We start from the raw sequence: 21,153 nt of genomic DNA on the forward strand, positions 1-21,153 counted from the left end.
TAGGATCTGCTACATTCATAACCTGTGCTGGGATTATGGTTTGGTTTGAGGCACAGGATGCGCAACAGCTCTGTGGTGGCATTCGTGCACCCGTGCCACAAGGATGATAGGACAAGCTAGAGTGGTCCAAGTCCACAGCGTGAGAAGAGGAAGCATTTCCTTCAGCACTATCTCCCAAAATCGGATGCTACATTTTGGATGGCACCGGCACGGTACGGCAGCGAGGACACCAAGGTCGGTCTGCGGGATCATTCCAGCAGGCCCTGATGTGTGACATCCATGGATGTGCTTCCACTGGTGTTTCAGTAGACAGAGAAGCTCTGGGAAGAACTGCTTTCATTGGGACATTCCCGTGGCACTACAAAGCACAAGCGCACTCTCAGTTTGCTGTTTTGGAAACACTCCAAAATGACATAGAGCAGAATGCAGAGCTGAGAACCTTTAGAATCCTCATTTCCACAAGAGGCCGTGTCCTGGGCACTTTCAGAATTGTGAGATAAGCGTAATCAAAATGAAGTTATGCTAATCGAAATAGTATGTGTTGTTCATCCCAACAAATGCAACACCAGCAATTGGAGATATACCAGACAACACACACAGGAACAGAATATGGCATCAATGTCTAGGAGAAATTGTCCTCACAGAAATCCCTTGGAATTGCATAGAGACAAGAGTCTAAAATTTTCAATTAACATAGCCCTAAAAATCTACATTAGATACCTGATATTACCTGACCAGTAGTGATGAAGAAGTACAGTAAAAGAAATAGGAAGTACCATTTTCAGTTCCAAAGATATTGAAGGCCCAAAAGATAAGCTTTCAAACAACTAGACTGCAATACGCTATGCAGTCCAAGTGTTGAAAATGGAGGTCAGGAAAACACTGAACAACAAAAGGGTCTCAGAATCACAAAAGGCAGAATACCAGAAAAGGGGAAGAGAAAGTCTAAAGACGAGCCAAAAAATATCAGAAAACTCTGTGGATGTGATAATATCAGGGCTAAAATTCAGTCCTTAGCAGACTAGATAATGCAGAGGGACGCGTGAATGACTGTGAAGACAGGGGAACAGAAATCCCTCGGTCAGATTTGGACATAGGAAAGCAAGTGCAAAACAATGAAAATATTGCTGTTGTATCCTGGGTTAAGACAGGGCATGAAAGACTAGAATTCATAAGAGTCCCAGATGGAAAAGCAAGAGATAAAGAAATAAAATATGTCTGAAAATTTATCTGTAGAAATATCAGACTGAAACTTGTTGAAAGCCAAGAAAAAATCATCTATGCGAATTCAGGAATTACACAGCATCCAAAGGAGGTGGAATCCCAATAGACCAACCAGCAGCTGTATGATTCCATTCAACAAAGTTCACGAATATCACAGTGATTTAAAATGCACCTGGAGGAAACAACATAGACACAAGGGAACCTCCAGAGGGGTTTCAGCTTATAACTCGGCAGCAATATTGCAGGACATGGAGGAGTGCCAGGACACAGACCATATCCTGAATGGCCAAAGGCTGCCACCTAGGGTAGCCTATGCCACATGACCACCATTTCTCATAACAGCAGATCTAGAGCAATCCACAGACCGGCAAAACATAAAAGAATTCAGCAGTTCAAAACTTCTTCTAAAAGGAAGGTTGAGAACACTCCCCGGAATAGAAAAGCAGCAAGATGAAATGGAAAGAAGAAAACCATTATTGGAAATGCAAGAAGAGCATGAGTGGCAAAGAAGAAACAAGAAGTAGGCAAGGAGGACATCAAAACCTTAAATATTGGAGAGGGAAGCAGGAAATCATAGGTGATTGGAAGCACTCTCTTAATTGAATCAGTTTATTTGAATCTCTGTTTGAAGCGAAAGGAGAGATGCATGTCCTGACGTGTTTGCAAAACAAGCGAGAAGCAGACCAACAAAGAATCAAACCAACAAACATGCACCAAAATGGTACGGTTGGCTGACATATACCATGGGAAACATGATTATTCAAAAGAAAATACTCAAGGTGATGTCAAGGATCATTCAGCATGCATCGACCCAGTATTGCGGCTTGCATGTACTCAGCACACTTGTATTCGGAAATCAGAGGCGTGCATTCATATTCGTAAATATAGATTCATAAGAGCATATCGTGTCCTCACTCAAATGCCGATTTGGAATCCAATGGATTCTTAGTCCGTGATGTAGTCTTGTATGTCTTCCAACAGAATGAAGGAATGCCATATTCTACGCTACGTAGACAAGAATTGTAAGAAGCCTATAACAAAGGCAAGTAGCTCTGCCAAAGTGTACTAAGGGCAAAAGAGACAGACAGTAAAGTGCACATTGGGGTTGGTTTCATTTCTTGGAAATTCAGCCCCCATGAAACCAATAGATCCATGTCCTGAGAGTGTGGGTTTTTCAGCAGAAATCATGCGACGCATATGTATTCCGGTTGTACGGATATTATAGGAACATAAGTCTCCTTAACTGGGTCTCTGTGTACTGTGAACTCTTAGAAAGTTTAAAGAAGTGTCAAACCTTCAACTGAAAAGGGACACACTTCTCTCCATTCGTACTGTGCATACAGATCTGAACAAAAGGAAAGAGGGAAGAAGAAAGGCCCATGGGACGCTAGTGGTCAGAACCACATTTACTTTGGGAACCTCTCGTCGGATGCAGCCCCTCCCCCAACACTGACAAGATGCAGCAGCCATTGGGGATGGCAGTTACCGGTTGGATTCCAGGTGGAATGTTGGTGTGTTCCACGAGGCTTGTTGTGGCTGTTGGATCCTAGGTAACCGGGCCGAGTTCTGTGGGTGGATCAGTGTGATGGAGGGGCTGCAGGCCTCTGTGGAGCTTGGCTTAGGTGTTTGGTCCGGGAAGCTGTGTAAGTTCGAGATACTTCTGCTGCCCAAAGACCTGAGTTCACAGGTCAGTTTCCAGAACCTGAAAGGGCAGACAGTGGAAGATCTGCCTGTCATCAGCTTACTGGTGAGGCTCCGAGGTACTTTCAGACTTGCCCAGTCCTGGTGAAGTCGACTTTAGGGGAGTCACGAAGAGAAGCTGGCCGAAAAGCTGGCTGCACGGATTGAGGAGAGATGCGAACACATGGATGAGAGATGTTCTGCTACAATGGAGAATACTGGCGTGGAGACAGCTGTAGAGGATACCAGGCTCAAAAGGCATTCAGGAGACATATTGAACCTCGCTGATACTGGCAGAAACATACGGAGTGCCAACGTGGACTTGAGGAAGTTCCTCAATTCTCTTCTCCAAGAACGGGTCCAAAGTCCCTGACGTGTGCAAGAGAAGAGATGGCAGAGATGATCAAAACGCTCCTGTTCTTGGAAGAGGTCGTGAGAATCCACACGTCCCAAGGGGCCTTCCCAAGCCATTCAGACCAAAATTCACCAAGCCCAGGTAAGCCTTTTCCCAGGTTTGGGCCTAGCTAGCAAGCACTTGCCCTTCCCTCCCCTCCACTCACGCATCCATTTTGAAGGTTCAGTACCTGAGCGGCAATGAAGCCATTAGGAGAAGGGCAAGTCCCTCCTAGAATCAGAGTTCCTCCAGCTTCAGACTCTGTGAACAACAGTGAAATCCTTAAAGGTCAAATATTCTCGGCTGAAATAGATAGGAATTGAATACTTAGCTCACACCTAGAAAAGATGGCCTTCCGCAAGATTCAGCAGATTTTGTGTTTATGTCTTCCCTGGGGTGAAGGGAGTGTGGTAAGTGAGGGGAATCTTTGACTGAACTTGAATCTGTATTAGGCCTCAGTTTTTCAAGACAGTATAGGTAAATAGTACAAGTCAGAAAGTGAAGTGTACTGTAAAAGTCGCCAATGACATTAAAGACACAGCTTATATGGATCGTCATTCACTTGAGTCAAGCCCCAGGGGGCACTATATCATGTGGGTGCAGACTGGGTTGCGTTAAATGGCTTTACCCAACATGATCGGAAGATTAACTGTTCTCATCACTGATAGAAGAACACCTGGTTCTCCATAGACAAGCATAAGTGCAGCAGGGTTCTCCTAGCTATAATGCCTCTAGGTGCTTTTGGATTCAAACCTAAATGTATATATTTGGTTTGTTTCCTCTTGTATTTTCCGAGAGAGGGATGTTACCCCTTGAAATGCCAACATTGGCCAGTAGGTGACAAATAGGACTAAAGGGCACCACATGCCCAAGTGTATCCAAGGTTGGGGGTTATTTCATGTTTCCAATAGTTATTTCATCGTTCCTGTTGGTCTCGGAGGCTTCAACAGGAAAGAGCTGACATGACCATTTTAACAGTTTGCACTGCTAGTTTGCATTCTATCTGTCTAGGTTTTCCGTAGAGCTGACAAAATGTAACCAAAATTGACAAGTCTGGCTTCTAGGTCGATTTAGTGTGTTTCAAAAAATAAATTCATTTTCGTATAACTCCCAAAACATGGAAATGAATTCTGTTAAAATTCTTAAAGACTGCAAATGAGATATCAACACAATGTCAAAACAGGTTTCTTTGGACAACCCCTCCCACCACGGCTGTATAGAAACCAAGAGCTAAGCAAATATCACATTTCTGTGAAATGTATCTGGATAGTGTTGATTCATCGATGCCCAGTTGGCAGAGAAGAAGTGCAACCTGCACTCACGCGCTCCCTTGTACAGAGAAATGTAAAACTCCACTCACCCAGCCTTTGGCACAGGACACTTGCCGAAGAGAGGTCTGTTACTTCCAAAGACAGGATGAGGCCTCAGGACACCTGGAAGCAGGAGCAGGCAAAGCAGGGAATGGAAACCAGTGCAGGGTCTGACCAACAAGGGTGAAACCCTGTTTAACTTGGACACACCCTCTCAAGCGGACAGGAGACATGAGATTGAAGGTGATGTGCTGAGATTTACAAGAGTGCACAGCAGATGCTTGGCTGACAGAACTCAAAGAAACCAGCGCAAAATATCCCCACAGTTGATTCTGAGACCAAGATCCGTGATGCCAAATTACAGTTAGCAGGGGCATCGGTAAGTGAGGTATAGGGCTACGGTTGATGGCATACGCTGAGTCTCAGGGATCTGGAGTGCGTTGTGGGATGTGGTGGGTCTAATCAAGAGAGCAAACCGAACAGTGTACCAATGATATATCAACCACACTTGTCACGCGGTTGAGATTACCGATATGTCCCATGGCCACACCCAGTGCATCTGCAGGACCAGGGACCAATTGGGCATTTTGCCAATAGAGCACGTGTGGGGCTGAATCAGAGCTATCGTGCATCTGGTCTGAGGGATCCAGGGGGCCTTGGGTTTGAAATCAGAATGAAAAGCCTAAGGATCTGCTACATTCATAACCTGGGCTGGGATTATGGTTTGGTTTGAGGCACAGGATGCGCAACAGCTCTGTGGTGGCCTTCATGAACCCGTGACACAAGGATGATAGGACAAGCTAGAGTGGTCCAAGTCCACAGCGTGAGAAGAGGAAGCATTTCCTTCAGCACTATCTCCCAAAATCGGATGCTACATTTTGGATGGCACCGGCACGGTACGGCAGCGAGGACACCAAGGTCGGTCTACGGGATCATTCCAGCAGGCCCTGATGTGTGACATCCATGGATGTGCTTCCACTGGTGTTTCAGTAGACAGAGAAGCTCTGGGAAGAACTGCTTTCATTGGGACATTCCCGTGGCACTACAAAGCACAAGCGCACTCTTAGTTTGCTGTTTTGGAAACACTCCAAAATGACATAGAGCAGAATGCAGAGCTGAGAACCTTTAGAATCCTCATTTCCACAAGAGGCCGTGTCATGTGCACTTTCAGAATTGTGAGATAAGCGTAATCAAAATGAAGTTATGCTAATCGAAATAGTATGGGTTGTTCATCACAACAAATGCAACACCAGCAATTGGAGATATAACAGACAACACACAGGAACAGATTATGGCATCAATGTCTAGGAGAAATTGTCCTCACAGAAATCCCTTGGAATTGTGTAGAGACAAGAGCCTAAAATTTTCACTTAACATAGCCCTAAAAATCTACATTGGATACCTGATATTACCTGACCAGTAGAGATGAAGGTGTACAGTAAAAGAAATAGGAAGTACCATTTTCAGTTCCAAAGATATTGAAGGCCCAAAAGATAAGCTTTCAAACAACTAGACTGCAAAACGCTATGCAGTCCAAGTGTTGAAAATGGAGGTCAGGAAAACACTGAAAAACAAAAGGGTCTCAGAATCACAAAAGGCAGAATACCAGAAAAGGGGAAGAGAAAGTCTAAAGACGAGCCAAAAGATATCAGAAAACTCAGTGGATGTGATAATATCAGGGCTAAAATTCAGTCCTTAGCAGACTAGATAATGCAGAGGGACGCGTGAATGACTGTGAAGACAGGGGAACAGAAATCCCTCGGTCAGATTCGGACATATGAAAGCAAGGGCAAAACAATGAAAATATTGCTGTTGTATCCTGGGTTAAGACAGGGCATGAAAGACTAGAATTCATAAGAGTCCCAGATGGAAAAGCAAGAGATAAAAAATAAAATATGTCTGAAAATTTATCTGTAGAAATATCAGACTGAAACTTGTTGAAAGCCAAGAAAAAATCATCTATGCGAATTCAGGAATTACACAGCATCCAAAGGAGGTGGAATCCCAATAGACCTACAAGCAGCTGTATGATTGCAATCAACAAAGTTCACGAATATCACAGTGATTTAAAATGCACCTGGAGGAAACAACATAGTCACAAGGGAACCTCCAGAGGGGTTTCAGCTTATAACTCGGCAGCAATATTGCAGGACAGGGAGGAGTGCCAGGACACAGACCATATCCTGAATGGCCAAATGCTGCCACCTAGGGTAGCCTATGCCACATGACCTCCATTTCTAATAACGGTAGAGCTAGAGCAATCCACAGACCGGCAAATCATAAAAGAATTCAGCAGTTCAAAACTTCTTCTAAAAGGAAGGTTGAGAATTCTCCCTGGAATAGAAAAGCAGCAAGATGAAATGGAAAGAAGAAAACCATTATTGGAAATGCAAGAAGAGCATGAGTGGCAAAGAAGAAACAAGAAGAAGGCCAGGAGGACATCAAAACCTTAAAGATTGGAGAGGGAAGCAGGAAATCATAGGTGATTGGAAGCACTGTCTTAAGTGAATCAGCTTATTTGACTCTATGTTTGAAGCGAAAGGAGAGATGCATGTCCTGACGTGTTTGCAAAACAAGCGAGAAGCAGACCAACAAAGAATCAAACCAACAAACATGCACCAAAATGGTACGGTTGGCTGACATATACCATGGGAAACATGATTATTCAAAAGAAAATACTCAAGGTGATGTCAAGGATCATTCAGCACGCATCGACCCAGTATTGCGGCTTGCATGTACTCAGCACACTTGTATTCGGAAATCAGAGGCGTGCATTCATATTCGTAAATATAGATTCATAAGAGCATATCGTGACCTCACCCAAATGCCGATTTGGAATCCAATGGTTTCCTAGTTCGTGATATAGTCTTGTATGTCTTCCAACAGGATGAAGGAATGCCATATTCTACGCTACGTAGAGAAGAATTGTAAGAAGCCTATAACAAAGGCAAGTAGCTCTGCCAAAGTGTACTAAGAGCAAAAGACACAGAGGGTAAAGTGCACATTGGGGTTGGTTTCATTTCTTGGAAATTCAGCCCCCATGAAACAAATAAATCCATGTCCTGAGAGTGTGGGTTTTTCAGCAGAAATCATGCGACGCAAATGTATTCCGGTTGTACGGATATTATAGGAACAGATGTCTCCTTTACTGTGTCTCTGTGTACTGTGAACTCTTAGGAAGTTTAAAGACGTGTGAAACCTTCAACTGAAAATGGACACACTTCTCTTCATTGGTACTGTGTATACAGATCTGAACAAAAGGAAAGAGGGAAGAAGAAAGCCCCATGGGATGCTAGTGGGCAGAACCACATTTACTTTAGGAACCTCTCGTCGGATGCAGCCCCTCCCCCAACACTGACAAGATGCAGCAGCCATTGGGGATGGCAGTTACCGGTTGGATTCCAGGTGGAATGTTGGTGTGTTCCACGAGGCTTGTTGTGGCTGTTGGATCCTAGGTAACCGGGCCGAGTTCTGTGGGTGGATCAGTGTGCTGGAGGGGCTGCAGTCCTCTGTGGAGCTTGGCTTAGGTGTTTGGTCCGGGAAGCTGTGTAAGTTCGAGATACTTCTGCTGCCCAAAGACCTGAGTTCACAGGTCAGTTTACAGAACCTGAAAGGGCAGACAGTGGAAGATCTGCCTGTCATCAGCTTACTGGTGAGGCTCCGAGGTACTTTCAGACTTGCCCAGTCCTGGTGAAGTCGACTTTAGGGGAGTCACGAAGAGAAGCTGGCCGAAAAGCTGGCTGCACGGATTGAGGAGAGATGCGAACACATGGATGAGAGATGTTCTGCTACAATGGAGAATACTGGCGTGGAGACAGCTGTAGAGGATACCAGGCTCAAAAGGCATTCAGGAGACATATTGAACCTCGCTGATACTGGCAGAAACATACGGAGTGCCAACGTGGACTTGAGGAAGTTCCTCAATTCCCTTCACCAAGAACGGGTCCAAGGTCCCTGACGTGTGCAAGAGAAGAGATGGCAGAGATGATCAAAACGCTCCTGTTCTTGGAAGAGGTCGTGAGAATCCACACGTCCCAAGGGGCCTTCCCAAGCCATTCAGACCAAAATTCACCAAGCCCAGGTAAGCCTTTTCCCAGGTTTGGGCCTAGCTAGCAAGCACTTGCCCTTCCCTCCCCTCCACTCACGCATCCATTTTGAAGGTTCAGTACCTGAGCGGCAATGAAGCCATTAGGAGAAGGGCAAGTCCCTCCTAGAATCAGAGTTCCTCCAGCTTCAGACTCTGTGAACAACAGTGAACTCCTTAAAGGTCAAATAGTCTCGGCTGAAATAGATAGGAATTGAATACTTAGCTCACACCTAGAAACGATGGCCTTCCGCTAGATTCAGCAGATGTTGTGTTTATGTCTTCCCTGGGGTGAAGGGAGTGTGGTAAGTGAGGGGAATTTTGACTGAACTTGAATCTGTATTAGGCCTCAGTTTTTCAAGACAGTATAGGTAAATAGTACAAGTCAGAAAGTGAAGTGTACTGTAAAAGTCGCCAATGACATTAAAGACACAGCTTATGTGGATCGTCTTTCACTTGAGTCAAGCCCCCGGGGGAACTATATCATGTGGGTGCAGACTTGGTTGCGTTAAATGGCTTTACCCAACATGATCGGAAGATTAACTGTTCTTATCACTGATAGAAGAACACCTGGTTCTCCATAGACAAGCATAAGTGCAGCAGGGTTCTCCTAGCTATAATGCCTCTAGGTGCTTTTGGATTCAAACCTAAATGTATATATTTGGTTTGTTTCCTCTTGTATTTTCCTAGAGAGGGATGTTACCCCTTGAAATGCCAACATTGGCCAGTAGGTGACAAATAGGGCTAAAGGGCACCACATGCCCAAGTGTATCCAATGTTGGGGGTTATTTCATGTTTCCAATAGTTATTTCATGGTTCCTGTTGGTCTCGGAGGCTTCAACCGTAAAGAGCTGACATGACCCCTTTAACAGTTTGGACTGCTAGTTTGCATTCTATCTGTCTAGGTTTTCCGTAGAGCTGACACAATGTTACCAAAATTGACAAGTCTGGCTTCTAGGTCGATTTAGTGTGTTTCAAAAAATAAATTCATTTTCGTATAACTCCCAAAACATGGAAATGAATTCTGTTAAAATTCTTAAAGACTGCAAATGAGATATGAACACAATGTCAAAACAGGTTTCTTTGGACAACCCCTCCCACCACGGCTGTATAGAAACCAAGAGCTAAGCAAATATCACATTTCTGTGAAATGTATCTGGATAGTGTTAATTCATCGATGCCCAGTTGGCAGAGAAGAAGTGCAACCTGCACTCACGCGCTCCCTTGTACAGAGAAATGTAAAACTCCACTCACCCAGCCTTTGGCACAGGACACTTGCCGAAGGGAGGTCTGTTACTTCCAAAGACAGGATGAGGCTTCAGGACACCTGGAAGCAGGAGAAGGCAAAGCAGGGAATGGAAACCAGTGCAGGGTCTGACCAACAAGGGTGAAACCCTGTTTAACTTGGACGCAACCTCTCAAGCGGACAGGAGACATGAGATTGAAGGTGATGTGCTGAGATTTACAAGAGTGCACAGCAGATGCTTGGCTGACAGAACTCAAAGAAACCAGCGCAAAATATCCCCACAGTTGATTCTTAGACCAAGATCCGTGATGCCAAATTACAGTTAGCAGGAGCATCGGTAAGTGAGGTATAGGACTACGGTTGATGGCATACGCTGAGTCTCAGGGATCTGGAGTGCGCTGTGGGATATGGTGGGTCTAATCAAGAGAGCAAACCGAACAGTTTACCAATGATAAATCAACCACACTGATCGCACGGTTGAGATTACCGATCTGTCCCATGGCCACACCCAGTGCATCTGCAGGACCAGGGACCAATTGGGCATTTTGCCAATAGAGCACGTGTGGGCCTGAATCAGAGCTATCGTGCATCTGGTCTGAGGGATCCAGGGGGCCTTGGGTTTGAAATCAGAATGAAAAGCCTTAGGATCTGCTACATTCATAACCTGGGCTGGGATTATGGTTTGGTTTGAGGCACAGGATGCGCAACAGCTCTGTGGTGGCCTTCGTGCACCCGTGCCACAAGGATGATAGGACAAGGTAGAGTGGTCCAAGTCCACAGCGTGAGAAGAGGAAGCATTTCCTTCAGCACGATCTCCCAAAATCGGATGCTACATTTTGGATGGCACCGGCACCGTACGGCAGCGTGGACACCAAGGTCGGTCTGCGGGATCATTCCAGCAGGCCCTGACGTGTGACATCCATGGATGTGCTTCCACTGGTGTTTCAGTAGACAGAGAAGCTCTGGGAAGAACTGCTTTCATTGGGACATTCCCGTGGCACTACAAAGCACAAGCGCACTCTCAGTTTGCTGTTTTGGAAACACTCCAAAATGACATAGAGCAGAATGCAGAGCTGAGAACCTTTAGAATCCTCATTTCCACAAGAGGCCGTGTCCTGCGCACTTTCAGAATTGTGAGATAAGCGTAATCAAAATGAAGTTATGATAATCGAAATAATATGGGTTGTTCATCACAACAAATGCAACACCAGCAATTGGAGATATACCAGACAACACACACAGGAACAGAATATGGCATCAATGTCTAGGAGAAATTGTCCTCACAGCAATCCCTTGGAATTGCGTAGAGACAAGAGTCTAAAATTTTCACTTAACATAGCCCTAAAAATCTACATTAGATACCTGATATTACCTGACCAGTAGAGATGAAGAAGTACAGTAAAAGAAATAGGAAGTACCATTTTCAGTTCCAAAGATATTGAAGGCCCAAAAGATAAGCTTTCAAACAACTAGACTGCAAAACGCTATGCAGTCCAAGTGTTGAAAATGGAGGTCAGGAAAACACTGAAGAACAAAAGGGTCTCAGAATCACAAAAGGCAGAATACCAGAAAAGGGGAAGAGAAAGTCTAAAGACGAGCCAAAAGATATCAGAAAACTCAGTGGATGTGATAATATCCGGGCTAATATTCAGTCCTTAGCAGACTAGATAATGCAGAGGGACGCGTGAATGACTGTGAAGTCAGGGGAACAGAAATCCCTCGGTCAGCTTCGGACATAGGAAAGCAAGTGCAATACAATGAAAATATTGCTGTTGTATCCTTGATTAAGACAGGGCATGAAAGACTAGAATTCATAAGAATCCCAGATGGAAAAACAAGAGATAAAGAAATAAAATGTGTCTGAATATTTATCTGTAGAAATATCAGACTGAAACTTGTTGAAAGCCAAGAAAAAATCATCTATGCGAATTCAGGAATTACACAGCATCCAAAGGAGGTGGAATCCCAATAGACCTACAAGCAGCTGTATGATTGCAATCAACAAAGTTCACGAATATCACAGTGATTTAAAATGCACCTGGAGGAAACAACATAGTCACAAGGGAACCACCAGAGGGGTTTCAGCTTATAACTCGGCAGCAATATTGCAGGACAGGGAGGAGTGCCAGGACACAGAACATATCCTGAATGGCCAAATGCTGCCACCTAGGGTAGCCTATGACACATGACCACCATTTCTAATAACGGCAGAGCTAGAGCAATCCACAGACCGGCAAATCATAAAAGAATTCAGCAGTTCAAAACTTCTTCTAAAAGGAAGGTTGAGAATACTCCCCGGAATAGAAAAGCAGCAAGATGAAATGGAAAGAAGAAAACCATTATTGGAAATGCAAGAAGAGCATGAGTGGCAAAGAAGAAACAAGAAGAAGGCAAGGAGGACATCAAAACCTTAAAGATTGGAGAGGGAAGCAGGAAATCATAGGTGATTGGAAGCACTCTCTTAAGTGAATCAGCTTATTTGACTCTCTGTTTGAAGCGAAAGGAGAGATGCATGTACTGACGTGTTTGCAAAACAAGCGAGAAGCAGACCAACAAAGAATCAAACCAACAAACATGCACCAAAATGGTACGGTTGGCTGACATATACCATGGGAAACATGATTATTCAAAAGAAAATACTCAAGGTGATGTCAAGGATCATTCAGCACACATCGACACAGTATTGCGGCTTGCATGTACTCAGAACACTTGTATTCGGAAATCAGAGGTGTGCATTCATATTCGTAAATATAGATTCATTAGAGCATATCGTGACCACACCCAAATGCCGATTTGGAATCCAATGGATTCCTAGTCCGTGATGTAGTCTTGTATGTCTTCCAACAGGATGAAGGAATGCCATATTCTATGCTACGTAGAGAAGAATTGTAAGAAGTCTATAACAAAGGCAAGTAGCTCTGCCAAAGTGTACTAAGAGCAAAAGAGACAGACAGTAAAGTGCACATTGGGGTTGGTTTCATTTCTTGGAAATTCAGCCCCCATGAAACCAATAGATCCATGTCCTGAGAGTGTGGGTTTTTCAGCAGAAATCATGCGACGCATATGTATTCCGGTTGTACGGATATTATAGGAACATAAGTCTCCTTTATGGGTCTCTGTGTACTGTGAACTCTTAGAAAGTTTAAAGACGTGTGAAACCTTCAACTGAAAAGGGACACACTTCTCTCCATTGGTACTGTGCATACAGATCTGAACAAAAGGAAAGAGGGAAGAAGAAAGGCCCATGGGACGCTAGTGGGCAGAACCACATTTACTTTGGGAACCTCTCGTCGGATGCAGCCCCTCCCCCAACACTGACAAGATGCAGCAGCCATTGGGGATGGCAGTTACCGGTTGGATTCCAGGTGGAATGTTGGTGTGTTCCACGAGGCTTGTTGTGGCTGTTGGATCCTAGGTAACCGGGCCGAGTTCTGTGGGTGGATCAGTGTGATGGAGGGGCTGCAGGCCTCTGTGGAGCTTGGCTTAGGTGTTTGGTCCGGGAAGCTGTGTAAGTTCGAGATACTTCTGCTGCCCAAAGACCTGAGTTCACAGGTCAGTTTCCAGAACCTGAAAGGGCAGACAGTGGAAGATCTGCCTGTCATCAGCTTACTGGTGAGGCTCCGAGGTACTTTCAGACTTGCCCAGTCCTGGTGAAGTCGACTTTAGGGGAGTCACGAAGAGAAGCTGGCCGAAAAGCTGGCTGCACGGATTGAGGAGAGATGCGAACACATGGATGAGAGATGTTCTGCTACAATGGAGAATACTGGCGTGGAGACAGCTGTAGAGGATACCAGGCTCAAAAGTTATTCAGGAGACATATTGAACCTCGCTGATACTGGCAGAAACATACGGAGTGCCAACGTGGACTTGAGGAAGTTCCTCAATTCTCTTCTCCAAGAACGGGTCCAAGGTCCCTGACGTGTGCAAGAGAAGAGATGGCAGAGATGATCAAAACGCTCCTGTTCTTGGAAGAGGTCGTGAGAATCCACACGTCCCAAGGGGCCTTCCCAAGCCATTCAGACCAAAATTCACCAAGCCCAGGTAAGCCTTTTCCCAGGTTTGGGCCTAGCTAGCAAGCACTTGCCCTTCCCTCCCCTCCACTCACGCATCCATTTTGAAGGTTCAGTACCTGAGCAGCAATGAAGCCATTAGGAGAAGGGCAAGTCCCTCCTAGAATCAGAGTTCCTCCAGCTTCACACTCTGTGAACAACAGTGAACTCCTTAAAGGTCAAATAGTCTCGGCTGAAATAGATAGGAATTGAATACTTAGCTCACACCTAGAAACGATGGCCTTCCGCTAGATTCAGCAAATGTTGTGTTTATGTCTTCCCTGGGGTGAAGGGAGTGTGGTAAGTGAGGGGAATCTTAGACTGAACTTGAATCTGTACTAGGCCTCAGTTTTTCAAGACAGTATAGGTAAATAGTACAAGTCAGAAAGTGAAGTGTACTGTAAAAGTCGCCAATGACATTAAAGACACAGCTTATGTGGATCGTCTTTCACTTGAGTCATGCCCCCAGGGGCACTATATCATGTGGGTGCAGACTTGGTTGCGTTAAATTGCTTTACTCATCATGATCGGAAGATTAACGGTTCTCATCACTGATAGAAAAACACCTGGTTCTCCATAGATAAGCATAAGTGCAGCAGGGTTCTCCTAGCTATAATGCCTCTAGGTGCTTTTGGATTCAAACCTAAATGTATATATTTGGTTTGTTTCCACTTGTATTTTCCTAGAGAGGGATGTTACCCCTTGAAATGAGAACATTGGCCAGTAAGTGACAAATAGGACTAAAGGGCACCACATGCCCAAGTGTATCCAAGTTTGGGGGTTATTTCATATTTCCAATAGTTATTTCATGGTTCCTGTTGGTCTCGGAGGCTTCAACCGTAAAGAGCTGACATGACCCCTTTAACAGTTTGGACTGCTAGTTTGCATTCTATCTGTCTAGGTTTTCCGTAGAGCTGACAAAATGTTACCAAAATTGACAAGTCTGGCTTCTAGGTCGATTTAGTGTGTTTCAAAAAATAACTTCATTTTCGTATAACTCCCAAAACATGGAAATGAATTCTGTTAAAATTCTTAAAGACTGCAAATGAGATATCAACACAATGTCAAAACAGGTTTCTTTGGACAACCCCTCCCACCAAGGCTGTTTAGAAACCAAGAGCTAAGCAAATATCACATTTCTGTGAAATGTATCTGGATAGTGTTAATTCATCGATGCCCAGTTGGCAGAGAAGAAGTGCAACCTGCACTCACGCGCTCCCTTGTACAGAGAAATGTAAAACTCCACTCACCCAGCCTTTGGCACAGGACACTTGCCGAAGGGAGGTCTGTTACTTCCAAAGACAGGATGAGGCTTCAGGACACCTGGAAGCAGGAGAAGGCAAAGCAGGGAATGGAAACCAGGGCAGGGTCTGACCAACAAGGGTGAAACCCTGTTTAACTTGGACGCACCCTCTCAAGCGGACAGGAGACATGAGATTGAAGGTGATGTGCTGAGATTTACAAGAGTGCACAGCAGATGCTTGGCTGACAGAACTCAAAGAAACCAGCGCAAAATATCCCCACAGTTGATTCTGAGACCAAGATCCGTGATGCCAAATTAGAGTCAGCAGGGGTATCGGTAAGTGAGGAATAGGGCTACGGTTGATGGCATACGCTGAGTCTCAGGGATCTGGAGTGCGTTTTGGGATGTGGTGGGTCTAATCAAGAGAGCAAACCGAACAGTGTACCAATGATAAATCAACCACACTGGTCGCGCGGTTGAGATTACCGATCTGTCCCATGGCCACACCCAGTGCATCTGCAGGACCAGGGACCAATTGGGCATTTTGCCAATAGAGCACGTGTGGGCCTGAATCAGAGCTATCGTGCATCTGGTCTGAGGGATCCAGGGGGCCTTGGGTTTGAAATCAGAATGAAAAGCCTTAGGATCTGCTACATTCATAACCTGGGCTGGGATTATGGTTTGGTTTGAGGCACAGGATGCGCAACAGCTCTGTGGTGGCCTTCGTGCACCCGTGCCACAAGGATGATAGGACAAGGTAGAGTGGTCCAAGTCCACAGCGTGAGAAGAGGAAGCATTTCCTTCAGCACGATCTCCCAAAATCGGATGCTACATTTTGGATGGCACCGGCACGGTACGGCAGCGTGGACACCAAGGTCGGTCTGCGGGATCATTCCAGCAGGCCCTGACGTGTGACATCCATGGATGTGCTTCCACTGGTGTTTCAGTAGACAGAGAAGCTCTGGGAAGAACTGCTTTCATTGGGACATTCCCGTGGCACTACAAAGCACAAGCGCACTCTCAGTTTGCTGTTTTGGAAACACTCCAAAATGACATAGAGCAGAATGCAGAGCTGAGAACCTTTAGAATCCTCATTTCCACAAGAGGCCGTGTCCTGCGCACTTTCAGAATTGTGAGATAAGCGTAATCAAAATGAAGTTATGCTAATCGAAATAGTATGGGTTGTTCATCACAACAAATGCAACACCAGCAATTGGAGATATACCAGACAACACACACAGGAACAGAATATGGCATCAATGTCTAGGAGAAATTGTCCTCATAGCAATCCCTTGGAATTGCGTAGAGACAAGAGTCTAAAATTTTCACTTAACATAGCCCTAAAAATCTACATTAGATACCTGATATTACCTGACCAGTAGAGATGAAGAAGTACAGTAAAAGAAATAGGAAGTACCATTTTCAGTTCCAAAGATATTGAAGGCCCAAAAGATAAGTTTTCAAACATCTAGACTGCAAAACGCTATGCAGTCCAAGTGTTGAAAATGGAGGTCAGGAAAACACTGAAGAACAAAAGGGTCTCAGAATCACAAAAGGCAGAATACCAGAAAAGGGGAAGAGAAAGTCTAAAGACGAGCCAAAAGATATCAGAAAACTCAGTGGATGTGATAATATCCGGGCTAATATTCAGTCCTTAGCAGACTAGATAATGCAGAGGGACGCGTGAATGACTGTGAAGTCAGGGGAACAGAAATCCCTCGGTCAGCTTCGGACATAGGAAAGCAAGTGCAAAACAATGAAAATATTGCTGTTGTATCCTTGATTAAGACAGGGCATGAAAGACTAGAATTCATAAGAGTCCCAGATGGAAAAACAAGAGATAAAGAAATAAAATGTGTCTGAATATTTATCTGTAGAAATATCAGACTGAAACTTGTTGAAAGCCAAGAAAAAATCATCTATGCGAATTCAGGAATTACACAGCATCCAAAGGAGGTGGAATCCCAATAGACCTACAAGCAGCTGTATGATTGCAATCAACAAAGTTCACGAATATCACAGTGATTTAAAATGCACCTGGAGGAAACAACATAGTCACAAGGGAACCACCAGAGGGGTTTCAGCTTATAACTCGGCAGCAATATTGCAGGACAGGGAGGAGTGCCAGGACACAGAACATATCCTGAATGGCCAAATGCTGCCACCTAGGGTAGCCTATGACACATGACCACCATTTCTAATAACGGCAGAGCTAGAGCAATCCACAGACCGGCAAATCATAAAAGAATTCAGCAGTTCAAAACTTCTTCTAAAAGGAAGGTTGAGAATACTCCCCGGAATAGAAAAGCAGCAAGATGAAATGGAAAGAAGAAAACCATTATTGGAAATGCAAGAAGAGCATGAGTGGCAAAGAAGAAACAAGAAGAAGGCAAGGAGGACATCAAAACCTTAAAGATTGGAGAGGGAAGCAGGAAATCATAGGTGATTGGAAGCACTCTCTTAAGTGAATCAGCTTATTTGACTCTCTGTTTGAAGCGAAAGGAGAGATGCATGTCCTGACGTGTTTGCAAAACAAGCGAGAAGCAGACCAACAAAGAATCAAACCAACAAACATGCACCAAAATGGTACGGTTGGCTGACATATACCATGGGAAACATGATTATTCAAAAGAAAATACTCAAGGTGATGTCAAGGATCATTCAGCACGCATCGACACAGTATTGCGGCTTGCATGTACTCAGAACACTTGTATTCGGAAATCAGAGGTGTGCATTCATATTCGTAAATATAGATTCATTAGAGCATATCGTGACCACACCCAAATGCCGATTTGGAATCCAATGGATTCCTAGTCCGTGATGTAGTCTTGTATGTCTTCCAACAGGATGAAGGAATGCCATATTCTATGCTACGTAGAGAAGAATTGTAAGAAGTCTATAACAAAGGCAAGTAGCTCTGCCAAAGTGTACTAAGAGCAAAAGAGACAGACAGTAAAGTGCACATTGGGGTTGGTTTCATTTATTGGAAATTCAGCCCCCATGAAACCAATAGATCCATGTCCTGAGAGTGTGGGTTTTTCAGCAGAAATCATGCGACGCATATGTATTCCGGTTGTACGGATATTATAGGAACATAAGTCTCCTTTATGGGTCTCTGTGTACTGTGAACTCTTAGAAAGTTTAAAGACGTGTGAAACCTTCAACTGAAAAGGGACACACTTCTCTCCATTGGTACTGTGCATACAGATCTGAACAAAAGGAAAGAGGGAAGAAGAAAGGCCCATGGGACGCTAGTGGGCAGAACCACATTTACTTTAGGAACCTCTCGTCGGATGCAGCCCCTCCCCCAACACTGACAAGATGCAGCAGCCATTGGGGATGGCAGTTACCGGTTGGATTCCAGGTGGAATGTTGGTGTGTTCCACGAGGCTTGTTGTGGCTGTTGGATCCTAGGTAACCGGGCCGAGTTCTGTGGGTGGATCAGTGTGATGGAGGGGCTGCAGGCCTCTGTGGAGCTTGGCTTAGGTGTTTGGTCCGGGAAGCTGTGTAAGTTCGAGATACTTCTGCTGCCCAAAGACCTGAGTTCACAGGTCAGTTTCCAGAACCTGAAAGGGCAGACAGTGGAAGATCTGCCTGTCATCAGCTTACTGGTGAGGCTCCGAGGTACTTTCAGACTTGCCCAGTCCTGGTGAAGTCGACTTTAGGGGAGTCACGAAGAGAAGCTGGCCGAAAAGCTGGCTGCACGGATTGAGGAGAGATGCGAACACATGGATGAGAGATGTTCTGCTACAATGGAGAATACTGGCGTGGAGACAGCTGTAGAGGATACCAGGCTCAAAAGTTATTCAGGAGACATATTGAACCTCGCTGATACTGGCAGAAACATACGGAGTGCCAACGTGGACTTGAGGAAGTTCCTCAATTCTCTTCTCCAAGAACGGGTCCAAGGTCCCTGACGTGTGCAAGAGAAGAGATGGCAGAGATGATCAAAACGCTCCTGTTCTTGGAAGAGGTCGTGAGAATCCACACGTCCCAAGGGGCCTTCCCAAGCCATTCAGACCAAAATTCACCAAGCCCAGGTAAGCCTTTTCCCAGGTTTGGGCCTAGCTAGCAAGCACTTGCCCTTCCCTCCCCTCCACTCACGCATCCATTTTGAAGGTTCAGTACCTGAGCGGCAATGAAGCCATTAGGAGAAGGGCAAGTCCCTCCTAGAATCAGAGTTCCTCCAGCTTCAGACTCTGTGAACAACAGTGAACTCCTTAAAGGTCAAATAGTCTCGGCTGAAATAGATAGGAATTGAATACTTAGCTCACACCTAGAAACGATGGCCTTCCGCTAGATTCAGCAGATGTTGTGTTTATGTCTTCCCTGGGGTGAAGGGAGTGTGGTAAGTGAGGGGAATTTTGACTGAACTTGAATCTGTATTAGGCCTCAGTTTTTCAAGACAGTATAGGTAAATAGTACAAGTCAGAAAGTGAAGTGTACTGTAAAAGTCGCCAATGACATTAAAGACACAGCTTATGTGGATCGTCTTTCACTTGAGTCAAGCCCCCGGGGGAACTATATCATGTGGGTGCAGACTTGGTTGCGTTAAATGGCTTTACCCAACATGATCGGAAGATTAACTGTTCTTATCACTGATAGAAGAACACCTGGTTCTCCATAGACAAGCATAAGTGCAGCAGGGTTCTCCTAGCTATAATGCCTCTAGGTGCTTTTGGATTCAAACCTAAATGTATATATTTGGTTTGTTTCCTCTTGTATTTTCCTAGAGAGGGATGTTACCCCTTGAAATGCCAACATTGGCCAGTAGGTGACAAATAGGGCTAAAGGGCACCACATGCCCAAGTGTATCCAATGTTGGGGGTTATTTCATGTTTCCAATAGTTATTTCATCGTTCCTGTTGGTCTCGGAGGCTTCAACCGTAAAGAGCTGACATGACCCCTTTAACAGTTTGGACTGCTAGTTTGCATTCTATCTGTCTAGGTTTTCCGTAGAGCTGACACAATGTTACCAAAATTGACAAGTCTGGCTTCTAGGTCGATTTAGTGTGTTTCAAAAAATAACTTCATTTTCGTATAACTCCCAAAACATGGAAATGAATTCTGTTAAAATTCTTAAAGACTGCAAATGAGATATGAACACAATGTCAAAACAGGTTTCTTTGGACAACCCCTCCCACCACGGCTGTATAGAAACCAAGAGCTAAGCAAATATCACATTTCTGTGAAATGTATCTGGATAGTGTTAATTCATCGATGCCCAGTTGGCAGAGAAGAAGTGCAACCTGCACTCACGCGCTCCCTTGTACAGAGAAATGTAAAACTCCACTCACCCAGCCTTTGGCACAGGACACTTGCCGAAGGGAGGTCTGTTACTTCCAAAGACAGGATGAGGCTTCAGAACACCTGGAAGCAGGAGAAGGCAAAGCAGGGAATGGAAACCAGTGCAGGGTCTGACCAACAAGGGTGAAACCCTGTTTAACTTGGACGCACCCTCTCAAGCGGACAGGAGACATGAGATTGAAGGTGATGTGCTGAGATTTACAAGAGTGCACAGCAGATGCTTGGCTGACAGAACTCAAAGAAACCAGCGCAAAATATCCCCACAGTTGATTCTTAGACCAAGATCCGTGATGCCAAATTACAGTTAGCAGGAGCATCGGTAAGTGAGGTATAGGACTACGGTTGATGGCATACGCTGAGTCTAAGGGATCTGGAGTGCGCTGTGGGATATGGTGGGTCTAATCAAGAGAGCAAACCGAAGAGTTTACCAATGATAAATCAACCACACTGATCGCACGGTTGAGATTACCGATCTGTCCCATGGCCACACCCAGTGCATCTGCAGGACCAGGGACCAATTGGGCATTTTGCCAATAGAGCACGTGTGGGCCTGAATCAGAGCTATCGTGCATCTGGTCTGAGGGATCCAGGGGGCCTTGGGTTTGAAATCAGAATG

This window comes from Vicugna pacos, unplaced genomic scaffold, assembly GCF_048564905.1.
Source record: "Vicugna pacos unplaced genomic scaffold, VicPac4 scaffold_20, whole genome shotgun sequence".
Classification (NCBI taxonomy): domain Eukaryota; kingdom Metazoa; phylum Chordata; class Mammalia; order Artiodactyla; family Camelidae; genus Vicugna; species Vicugna pacos.